The sequence below is a fragment of the Sminthopsis crassicaudata genome, chromosome 2, assembly GCF_048593235.1.
Source record: "Sminthopsis crassicaudata isolate SCR6 chromosome 2, ASM4859323v1, whole genome shotgun sequence".
Taxonomy (NCBI): domain Eukaryota; kingdom Metazoa; phylum Chordata; class Mammalia; order Dasyuromorphia; family Dasyuridae; genus Sminthopsis; species Sminthopsis crassicaudata.
In genome coordinates this window covers 490,708,632-490,719,389 of record NC_133618.1, presented here as the reverse complement: position 1 = coordinate 490,719,389, position 10,758 = coordinate 490,708,632, and positions in this window count along the sequence as shown.

Genomic DNA, 10,758 nt, shown 5'->3' with positions numbered 1-10,758 from the left:
TTCAGGCCAGTTCCAATACATTTGTGATGGAGAGAGCCATCTGCATCTAAAAGAAGGACAGTGGAGACTGAATGTGGATCTCAACATAATATTTTCCTCTTTTTATTGTCATTTCTTGCTTTTTTTCTTTCTCTTTTTTTTCCTTTTTGATCTAATTTTCCTTGTACAGAAGAATAAATGTGGAAATGTGTATAGAAGAATTGCATAGGCTTGACATATATTGAGTTGCTTGCAGTCTGGAATGGGTAGGGGAAGGGAGGGAGAAAAAAATTGGAACACAAAGTTTTGCAAGGATGAATGTTGAAAATTAAAAAGCTATTATTTAAAAAAGAATTAGCATCATCATTGGTTGAAACAAAAGACTGATTCCTGGCTTAATGTTTGTTATAATAAAAAGTTAGCTACAAAAAGGGATGGACTAGAGAGGTTTTCTCTTTTTAAATGAGACATCTTTCATGAACTCAGTTCCCCAAATAAGTTATTTAATGCTTTTTTGGGAAACATTGCAAAATTGAGGCCAGTCAATGTGAGTTTCTGCCTGTTGCTCACATACAGAATTCCATTTCCCATTCCATACCATTTCTCTGGTCATCCTCCAGACCTAGATGGCTTTCCTACACAGTTCCAGGTCATGGACTCCTTTACTTACTTCAAGATTAAGGTCCCGAACCACCATTAATATGAAACCTTTTCCTTTTGACACTAGTGGTTAATGTAGTTCTTAAACTCCCTCATCTTTATTTTGTATTTTTATGCACATTTATCTATCTATATATAGATATAGTGTTCTCTGATAGAATGCAAGCTACTTGTGAGCAGGGACTATGTCGTTTGAGATTTTATATCCTTAGTACCTAGTCCACAGCAAATACTTAATAAATTCTTGATGATTAAGTAGGGAAAAATGATTTGAATTTGAGAACTACTTGTGCCACAAAGGCATTTTAAAATAATGGGCAATTAGTAAAATGCTATTTTAAAAAACAGCTACGAGGTATAGTAGAAGATCTGGATTCAGATCCTATCTCAGATGCACATTGTCTATGACCCTGAGCAAATTATTGATCACTATCAATATCCTTATCTATAAAGTTGGAATAATGGTGTCATTTATGTCATATAATTGTTGTAAGATTCAAATAAGATACTATAACTCAATATCACACAGTAAACCTTTATTAAGGAAAAAGCACCCACATGTGCAAAAATGTTTGTAGTGGATTCCCATCAGTAGGGGAATGACTAAATAAATAAGTTAGGATCTATGAACATAACAAAATATTATTGTTCTATAAGAAATGATGAGCAGGCTAATTTCAGAAAAGCGTAGAAAGACTTACATGAACTGTTACTAAATAAAGTGAGTAGAAAAAGAGAACATTGTACACAGTAAAAACAAGATTGTATGATGATCAACTGTGTTGGACTTGGCTCCTTTCAACAATGACTTGATTCAAGGCAATTAGAATAGATTCACGATGGAAAGAGCCATCTGCATCCAGAGAGAGAACTTTGGAGACTGAATGTGGATCAAAGCATATTTGCACCTTTTTGGTATTGTTGTTTGTTTTCTTGTGTTTTTTTTTCTTTCTCTTATGATCTGATTTTTCTTGTGCAGCATAACAAATATGGAAATATGTTTAGAAGAATTGCACTTGTTTAACCTATATTGGATCGCTTGGTGTCTAGGGGAGAGGGAGGAGGGAATGAGAAATAATTGGAACACAAGATTTTGCAGAGATGAATGTTAAAAAACTATCTTTGCATGTATTTGAAAAAATAAAAAGCTATTATAAAAATTAATTTATAAAGCAAAACCAATAAAAAAAATTTTTGACAGTTATTGTCAAAAAAAAAAAAAACATTAAGTACTAGCTATGGGCCAAACACTGGGCTAGGTTCTGGGGACAGAAATACAAACAGTGAAATACTATTTATAAAAAGAAGCTTACTTTCTAATGAGGCACATAAGGGCATATAATAAATAAATACAGTATAAATATGAAGAAAATACACACACACACACACATACACACACACACAGTTAAATACAGCATTATTTGTGAGGGAGGACACCAGCAGTAAAGTTTAACTATAAATGTTTGTAAATGTTATTGTTATTAATAATTATTATCATTTGCTTGCAAGTGGTTGAAGGAAATATTACCATGAAATTGATAAGATGAATGCCCAGCCTTGAATGACCAAGCCTGATTTCTGGTAGATGTGCATCTTTCCTATGAACAGGGTACATTCCAGTCTATTATCCCTATGGGTGGGACTTGCCACATCCGGCAAGCCTGTGCTGAATTGAGCTAAGGCCAGTGTCTCTCCTAGTGCCTGGCCATCTAGAAGGGTGAGACTATGAGTGGCCTTGGCTAATGGAAGCCTTTTGTATTGTCCTTCCAAGAACGTGGGGTGGATTCTTAGACTGAAAGGGGCTATTTCATTGGTATTCAGCGACTTGGGCCTGTGTTTCGAAAGAGGCTTCAGAGTGCACAGAGAATCTGTATAATTCAACAGTAGGAAATTTATGTCCAATGCTCTTTCTTCCTTATCAAGTATTGATTGAAACAGCTTTTATTCGACTAAAAGGCTCCAACTGTAGCTTTTTCAGCAGAATGGAAACATTTCGTAACTCCTTGTAATTCAGTTCCATTGACTAAATGCCCTCAAATCTCCATCCTCCTTCCTCAGTCACTCCTCTAGGCTGCTAGTCCCCCAGAACAAAGTCCAAGCAGACAATGATTTGAGGCATCCAGTGCTTTTCACACAGCAAGTTTCCTTTGTTTCTATTTGTTGTTCCTATAAAACTTTAGTTTTAGAGAGGCTGTTGTGTTTGTTGAGGAAATATGTTTCATCTTTAAGTATCATGTGTCTTGTATCTTCATATATCAACTATTCATTTTCAATCAATGGAGGTTACACATTGATAGGAGAAATACCTTTAAATGGCTTGGCCTCTCTGTGCCTCATTTGCTCATCTGGAAAATGGACATAAACCCTGAAATATCTATCTTGAAAGATTGTTGTAAAAATGAAATGAAAAAACATATGTGAAAGCCCTTGAAAAGTGTGAAGCCTATAAAATTGTATGATATTAATATTCTTTGTGGTACCAAAGATCTGGAAACAAAGTAGATGCCAATCAATCTGGGAATGACTGAACAAATTGTGATATATAATTATATATATAGATATAGATATAGATAGATAGATAGATATAGATATACATATATATCTACATATAGATATAGACATAGATATATAACCTTTACTATAAGAAATTATGTATTTGATGAATATAGAAATGAATGGAAAGACTTGCAAAAAAAGATATAGAGAAGTATACAGAGCCAAGAAGCAATATGAACACTGATCACAGCAATGCAAATAGTAGGAATGACAGGAATAGAACAATCAAAAAGGACTGTTTTAAAATAAGAAGCAATAGCACTGACTCCAAAGAAGCCCTTCCATGCCCACTTCTTTGTGGAAAGATGAAATCCAGGAGTGAAAGAAACCAGATAAGATCGCGGATTCTTTCAGTATATTGATTGGTTTTGCTAAATGCTTTCCTCTTTTTCTTTTTAAACTCTTTGTTATGAGGAATGGTACATTCCCTCTGGAAAGGGTACAGAGGATGAGATGCCAAGTGAAAGACAGAGTGTGTGAACTGGAGTAATCCAAAAATAAATCTGGAAACGTAGGTTGGAGTCACAGCCAAGGTAAGAAGTTTGTCTCTTATCCTAGAGATAATAGGAAGCCACTCAAGATTCTTCAGGAGGAAATGCTATGATTAGTGCTTTAGTTGATAGTTTCAAGAGTTAGTATTATGATATCTCTTCTTATTCCCCCCCAACTAATATTCACACTTGGGTTTTGGGGTCCTACAGAGAGTAGTTGCTATTTGCAATTCTAGGGGAAAACCTATGGATGACTACTCCTAACATAGTACCTCATGAACACCCACTGGTGTGCTTCCCATTAACAATTCATCAATAGATTCACTTAACACTTAGAAAAGATGCTTAACCAAATTTCATGAGTTTAGAAGAATTTCCTCCTTCAAAACTAGGTACTGATTAGGGAGCACTCTATCCAAGAAATATGCACAGAGTGCTTAGAGGCCAGAGAGTGGGCACACAATATTAGTGAGGTACACATATAGAGATCCTCTGTGGCCAGAGTAGCTCACAACTTCAGAATTATGAGGTTCAACATAGTTTCTCTTTCAAGAGCATCCTCTGGACTATTAATGTTTGTCTGTTAATGGTTGTTAAGGATTGCTATTCCATTGCTAAAATAGCCAGCTCTTCACTGGCCATATCGTCTCAATGGGATTTATGGGCTCAGTTGGGCTTGCTCCTTGTAGACATAAAGTATCTGCTGCATAGTTTGGACCATGTAGGTTACTTCGCTTCTGATCTAGCCCTTCACATGGTGTATCATTTGACCCATATGCGTCTATCTGCTACTCTCACTGGGCTTGTTCTTTAAGCAACTATGCCTCTAGCCTAGGGCTTGGCTGGCTACTAATATTGTACTCTTCTAGCTAGAATGCTGCTGTGCTCTTTCAGAAAGGGTAGAGAAAATTCCCTAAGAATGGAAAGAAACTAATATCAAGGTCTCAGCCTTGAAATTTGTCACTTACTAAACAAGGAGTTAGAGCAGGCTAAACTGTCCCATTTGACAGTTCTTTTGGAATAAGAACTAGGTCCCCTCACATTAACTTATGGCTATTCAGATGAGGGACTGGAGGAAAAAATACTGAACTCATCTATGTCTTGGAGATAAGTTCACTGTTAGCCCTTTCAGATTCAGTTTACCTTATTTAAAAAGCTTATTTAAGGACATACTAAACCTACAAAGTATAGAATGTTTTATTTATAACTGAAAAGTACTCACCCTTATATCACATTATTTCCTCTTTACCCCTTATGACTTTCAACTTTTCTAATGTCTAAAGAAGGCATCATTGTGCTTATGAAAGAGAATTATCCATTTATATTCCATGTTCTACTGATGAGCCTCACCTCATATAGTATATAGCTAAATAGGAGACACAGTATAAAATAGTAGCAATCCAGGAACTTCTGCTACATCATTAATAATAATAATACTTTATTTTGTTTTATTTGTGCATTGTAACAACCCTATAAGGGAATCCATCATTGTTTCTATTTTACAGGTGAGAAAATGAGGCTCAGAGAGATTATGTTACCAGCCTATAGTCTCACACCTAGAAAATGCCAGAAAAAATATTTAAACCTAGGTCTCTCTAGTACACTATACACGTTCTATTTATTACTTGTATGATATTAGTTAAGTCACTGAAATCCATGCCATCAGTTTTTCATTCGTAAAATGAAGGGAGCTAAAAAAATTTGAATGCCATGTATTTTTAAAAGTTCTAACCTCAGAGAAGAATTAAGGAAATGTACTTTCTCCCCTTCTTTGAAGAGGTGAGGAATTAAAAGTATGAAATATTGCAATTGCTATCAGATTTGCTTGATGTTGGTTAGTTTTCATGGACTTTTTTCTTGTTTATTCTTTGTTACAAGGGATGGCTCACTGAGAGGGTGAGGTGATATTTAGAAATTATGATGATATAAATAATAATAGATTAATTATATATAATTAATAATGTAACTGAACTATATGATCTAGGTTCCATGAACTTTTAAAAATTTTGGTAACTATATTTCCAACATAATTGGTTTTACTTGCAATTCTATGGGTATTATTTTATCTATTTTAAACCATTATTCTGAGAAATGGAACATAGGCTTTACCAGACTTTCAAAAGGAGTTTTTACACATACACAAAAAGGTTAAGAACCACTGATAGAAGATTCCTTTTTGCATATGGATTACAGAACTAGAGCTGAAAAAGACATCAGAGACTGTCTAGTTAAATATCCTTAGTATATAGATGAGGGAAGTAAAGTGGACTATCCCAGTTGATAGAGGTTATTAGTAAGCCTCAGAGTGAGAATTTGAACCAGAGATTTTTAATGACAGTCAGTGCTCCATCCATTGAACCCTGATGCCTCTCTAATTCTCAGATATTGGACACACAGTTTTTAAATGGGCCTGTATAAAGGGCTCAATTTCTAAAAAATCTAAATTACTTTTATGTAATTATAAGATTCTCACAGAGGACTTGAATGGAAGATTATATTATTTTTAAATAAAAGCACCATAGTGATGTCCTATAGAGCTGAGGGTTTGAAGGTGATTTTCTCTAGTATGTGAAGCTGAAAGAGTATAAGTCAGAGCTTAAGTCAGTTACAAGGGAGCTTCTGTTTTTGACTCCTATACCTTTTAGGCCATCTAGTGATTCATAGCAGTTTCAAAATGTATAGAGATGGAAAATCATACTGCCACAGTAGCATCTCAGAAATCTAAGTGTTATGGACTAATTCACTCTTAATTCTTTTTCATTTGTTTAATTTATTGCTTCACTGATATGTTTCAGTCCTGTGAGCTTGATCCCATTGACTGGAGTTAAGACCTATCCTGCTGCTTTTTTCAGTCTGTAGGAAATGTTTCTCAACTCCTTGCCCCTCCCAACCACAAGGACACTTAGCTATTATCCTGGTCTTATTATGCATGTCAGACACTGGTACTAGCACTCCAAGAGAGAAATTATGATTGTATTTGGATAGCAGTGTCTTCCAACCCAAAGTATCTTCTGACCTCCCTTCCTTTTCCTCAGTAGAAATGCAAGGTAACACTGCTAAAAAGTGCAGACTGAAGCTCTGAATGAGTTATGATCACTTTTATTGGGCCAAATGAGCCTATCATTTCCTGAGCATTTCCTTCGCTTTTAGAGACATATACCTGCCAAGCAAAAGAAAGAAATAAAAAAGTGAAAGAAAAAGAGAAACAGGAGAGAGAGAGAGAGAGAGAGAGAGAGAGAGAGAGAGAGAGAGAGAGAGAGAGAGAGAGGAAGGAGGAAAGAAAAAAGGAAAAAGAGGGAGGAGAGAAGGAAAGAAGAAAAAAGAAAGGAAAAAAAGGAAAGGGAAGGAGGAAAAAGAAAGAAGGATGAAAGGAAATAAGGAAAGAAAGGAGGGAAGGAGACAGATTCTTTTCTACTAGTTTTGGTCAACAAAGCTATCCAAATAAGACAGGAGAGAGAGAGAGAAAGAGACTTACAATAACCTTCTTAAAAGTTGTTTGTGCTGGACTTCAGGATCAATAGCCATGCATAATTGAAGTGGGTCAGTGTAGGCTATTTTACAGAAATCCTTGGACCAGATATTCAGTCTCACCCCTTGGAGTCCACCACTGCTTCCTGCTGGGATGCACTGAGGCCAATAATGCTTCTCCTTTCAGCCAGCTCCTTAAGACATCCCTTCAGACAGCCTTCATCTCTCCCAGTTATAGTTAAGCCCTACTTGAGTGGAGAGCAGAATCCAGGTGCTTAGAAAGCATGATCCTCAGAGTCCTGGTTAAGAAGAGGAGGGAGGGGAGGGAAGTAGTCTGTGTTTCCAATCCAGGATGTATTTAAATAAAGAGCTAAAAATCTTGTTTCAGGGACTGGAAGAAGGTGGTAGGGAGAGCTATTGAGGTCCAGAGGGGCCAACCCAGAAACCAAGTGTAGCTCTGTGAGCCTGGCCCAGTCAGAGCCCTAAGAGAACCACTTAGGAGGGAAGGCAATGAGCCCTGAATATCAGGACCTCCAGAACAAGGCCTCCCTGATTAGTTTTGCCCTCCACAATGAAAAACTCTGGGTGAGCATGGGTCTGCCTCTGGACCAAGAGCCTGCCAAGTCTCATTAATTGCTGCTCCCGCAGACTTCTTCAGTAGTGATTGGATTTGGATGGAGAGGATAGAGAGTAGGAGGAAGATAAAAAAGAAGCAAGGGAATGCAAAGTTTTCCATGAATTTGAGTCTCTGAATTTTAGAAGAAGCACAGGATTCAAGCGCACTGTCCAAAATTTGCAGAAGTGTATCATGTTGTGGGGAGCAGTAAGATGAGGGGGCTCACTATCCTTTCTGAGCATGTTTATTTCCAAAGACAATGCAGCCTGGGGCCCATCAGCTGCAGCTCTTCTCCCCTCCCCCTGCAGCGGCCAGTGCCAGGTAATTGCCCAAATATCGTAGGCAAACACTGTGGGGAGGCCTGGAGGTTCAGTCAGGACCCCCCAGTGTTAATGTTTGGCAGGAAACACGCCATGTAAAATAATGACTCTGTCTGCTTGAATCTCTTCTCTCTCCACCTCCCCCCAGTTCAGAGAAAAAAGAAAAGAAAAGTTTATCTCAGGCTATTGCTTCTGTACTTTGTTTCAGAGAAAAGCTTAAAATGTAAAGGAATAAATGACCCCCCTCATATGTGTCTCATATATTTTAACTGTAAAAAAAAATTTAGTAATATCTTTTGTTTTTTTAATATCATAATCATTTTCTAAAACAGAATCCCCACACACAGAGACCTCCACTTATGGAAATTTCCATTGTAACAACAAATAGGCAAATAAATGGACCATTTGGAACCCATATTTTGACAAGATATGAAACATTCCACATCCATAGTCCCCCATCTCTTTATCAAGAGGAGAGGACTGTGTTTCACCATTTTTTGTCCTTAGTCAAAATTGATCCTATCAATTAATTTAAGGTCTGCTACCTTTCAGAGTTATTTTCATTTACATCATTTTAGTCATTGTGTAATACATTGAGTTTTTCCCAAGATTATGCTTTCACTTACATTATCTCTGGGAGCATACAAGACCAGGACTGTCTGGAAATGGAAAAATAGAGGGCCAAGAATGGAGGTGAGATGGGATGCAAGGGAGAGGTGATTTTCCCTAAAATCACACAAAAATCCAAAGGTAGATGTTATTCTAGAGCCCAAGACAGTTGACTCACAGATTAGTGTTTTGCCTCACACTTCATTAGAAAAGGTTTCTTACATGGTTGAAGAAGTTGAGAAATGGGGGAAAGGAAGAAAGTTTGGGGGAGTTCAATTTCTTCTTTAAGGAATATGACAGACCACATTTATTTAGATTCTCTTCAGCTATAGTATTGGTCACTAAAGCTGTATAAATTAAATTCCAATCCTAATTTTCAAAGATCCTTTTATGAATAACAATCATTGTGTGAGAAATTTGTTAGAAAGTTGATAATATTAATTTAACAGAAAAAAGGACTAATTGAACTCTTCTTGAATCTCTCCATTAAGTTAATGTTATGGACTTTTAACGGATGTTTTAATTAGACATTTCTATTAATGGGACTATGGCTCAAATTTAAAATGAGTCCCTTAGCTGCCAATATTCCCATTTGCACTTTTAATTAAGGCATGAAAATATTAACCAATTATACCACATACTTGGTCTTTTCCCTGCAATGGTAGGATCACAGAAGACTGCCTGGCTAGTGTCTGGCTTGGGGATCAATGGGGAGGGAGGCACACAAATAATGAGTAAGGAATCAAGATTTGAACTCAGGCCCTTTGATGCCGTAGCACATACTCCCTTATACTATACCATACTGCCTTTGTTGATTGGAAAAGAAAAAGTCTCATTTCCTCCTCTTTAAAATGAGGGGCTGGAGTAAGGAGTGGGTTAAATGTCTTCTAAGATGCTTTCTATCCCCAAATTCAGGATCCAAAGAGAGAACACAGTGCAGACTGCATTTGGAAAGGATGGCAACATAGAGGCAAGGGTGTGCTGAAGATGGCCCAAATTGGAGATCTGATTTTTACATTTTCAGTGTGAAAGCTGACACTTCAGAAATCAGCAGATGCCAAATGCCCCAGTTCAGGACTTGATTTATTGTTTCCTTGATTGTCTGGACTCAAGGAAGTAATGGTGAAAATATTAATAATGCAAATAAAACATAAAAGTATGCCCTGTATATATTTCCCCCTCAGAGAGCCAGTTGTTAAATATTTGCTGCCATAGTCTTGCCTAAAGGATATAGGATCTGCCTTAGGCTGAGAACAGCAGAAAGCAAAGGGCACCCCAAGCAAACTGAAGGTTCTGAGCAAAGACACAGAAGTGGCAAGGAGCTCAGTGGTTGAGAGCAGTGAGGGGATCATGGCTAGCTGCTCGAAAGGCATTGTGAAAAGAATGGATATCAGATAGAAACAGATTGAGGACTTGAATGCCAGGTGAAAGGTTATGGACTTAATGCAATCACTCCTCTCCAAGACCACCCACTGACCTACAATGACTGTGCCTTCTTAGAACCACAGAATAATGTTTATTACCTCTATGCATAATAGCGATGAGATTTTGGTCAAGTTTATCTGTAAATGGATTATAAGTTCAGCTTTATTGTTTCTGTGTTGAACTTGTATGTCAAGTATTATAAGTTGGCTATTCTTCCACTCTTCTTGGGAGGGTCAACAAGGAACTATTATGACTCCACTGTCTTTTCCAAGGTTTTCCAGGAAAAGTTATAAGTGGGCTAAATTTGTCTTTTGGCACAGATAACCCATTCTCACAGAGTTCAGTGATCTCATTTCAATCTCTGGATGCCCATTAAACATGGTACCTCTTATGTACCCACCCAGACCTGTCCTTCTTGGTTAATGTAACATTTCATGTTCCAGACTCCTACACTGTCTGTTTGTCCCTCACACTGGGTTACTTGTAGTTCTTTGAACACAACACTCCATCTCCTAACTCTGTGCCTTGGCCCTGTCTATTCCCCAGGCCAAGATGGTCCCTACCTGCTCACTTCAACTTCCTAACTTTTCCAGTTTCCTTCGACACTCAGTTTAAGTCCCCTATTTCTACAGGT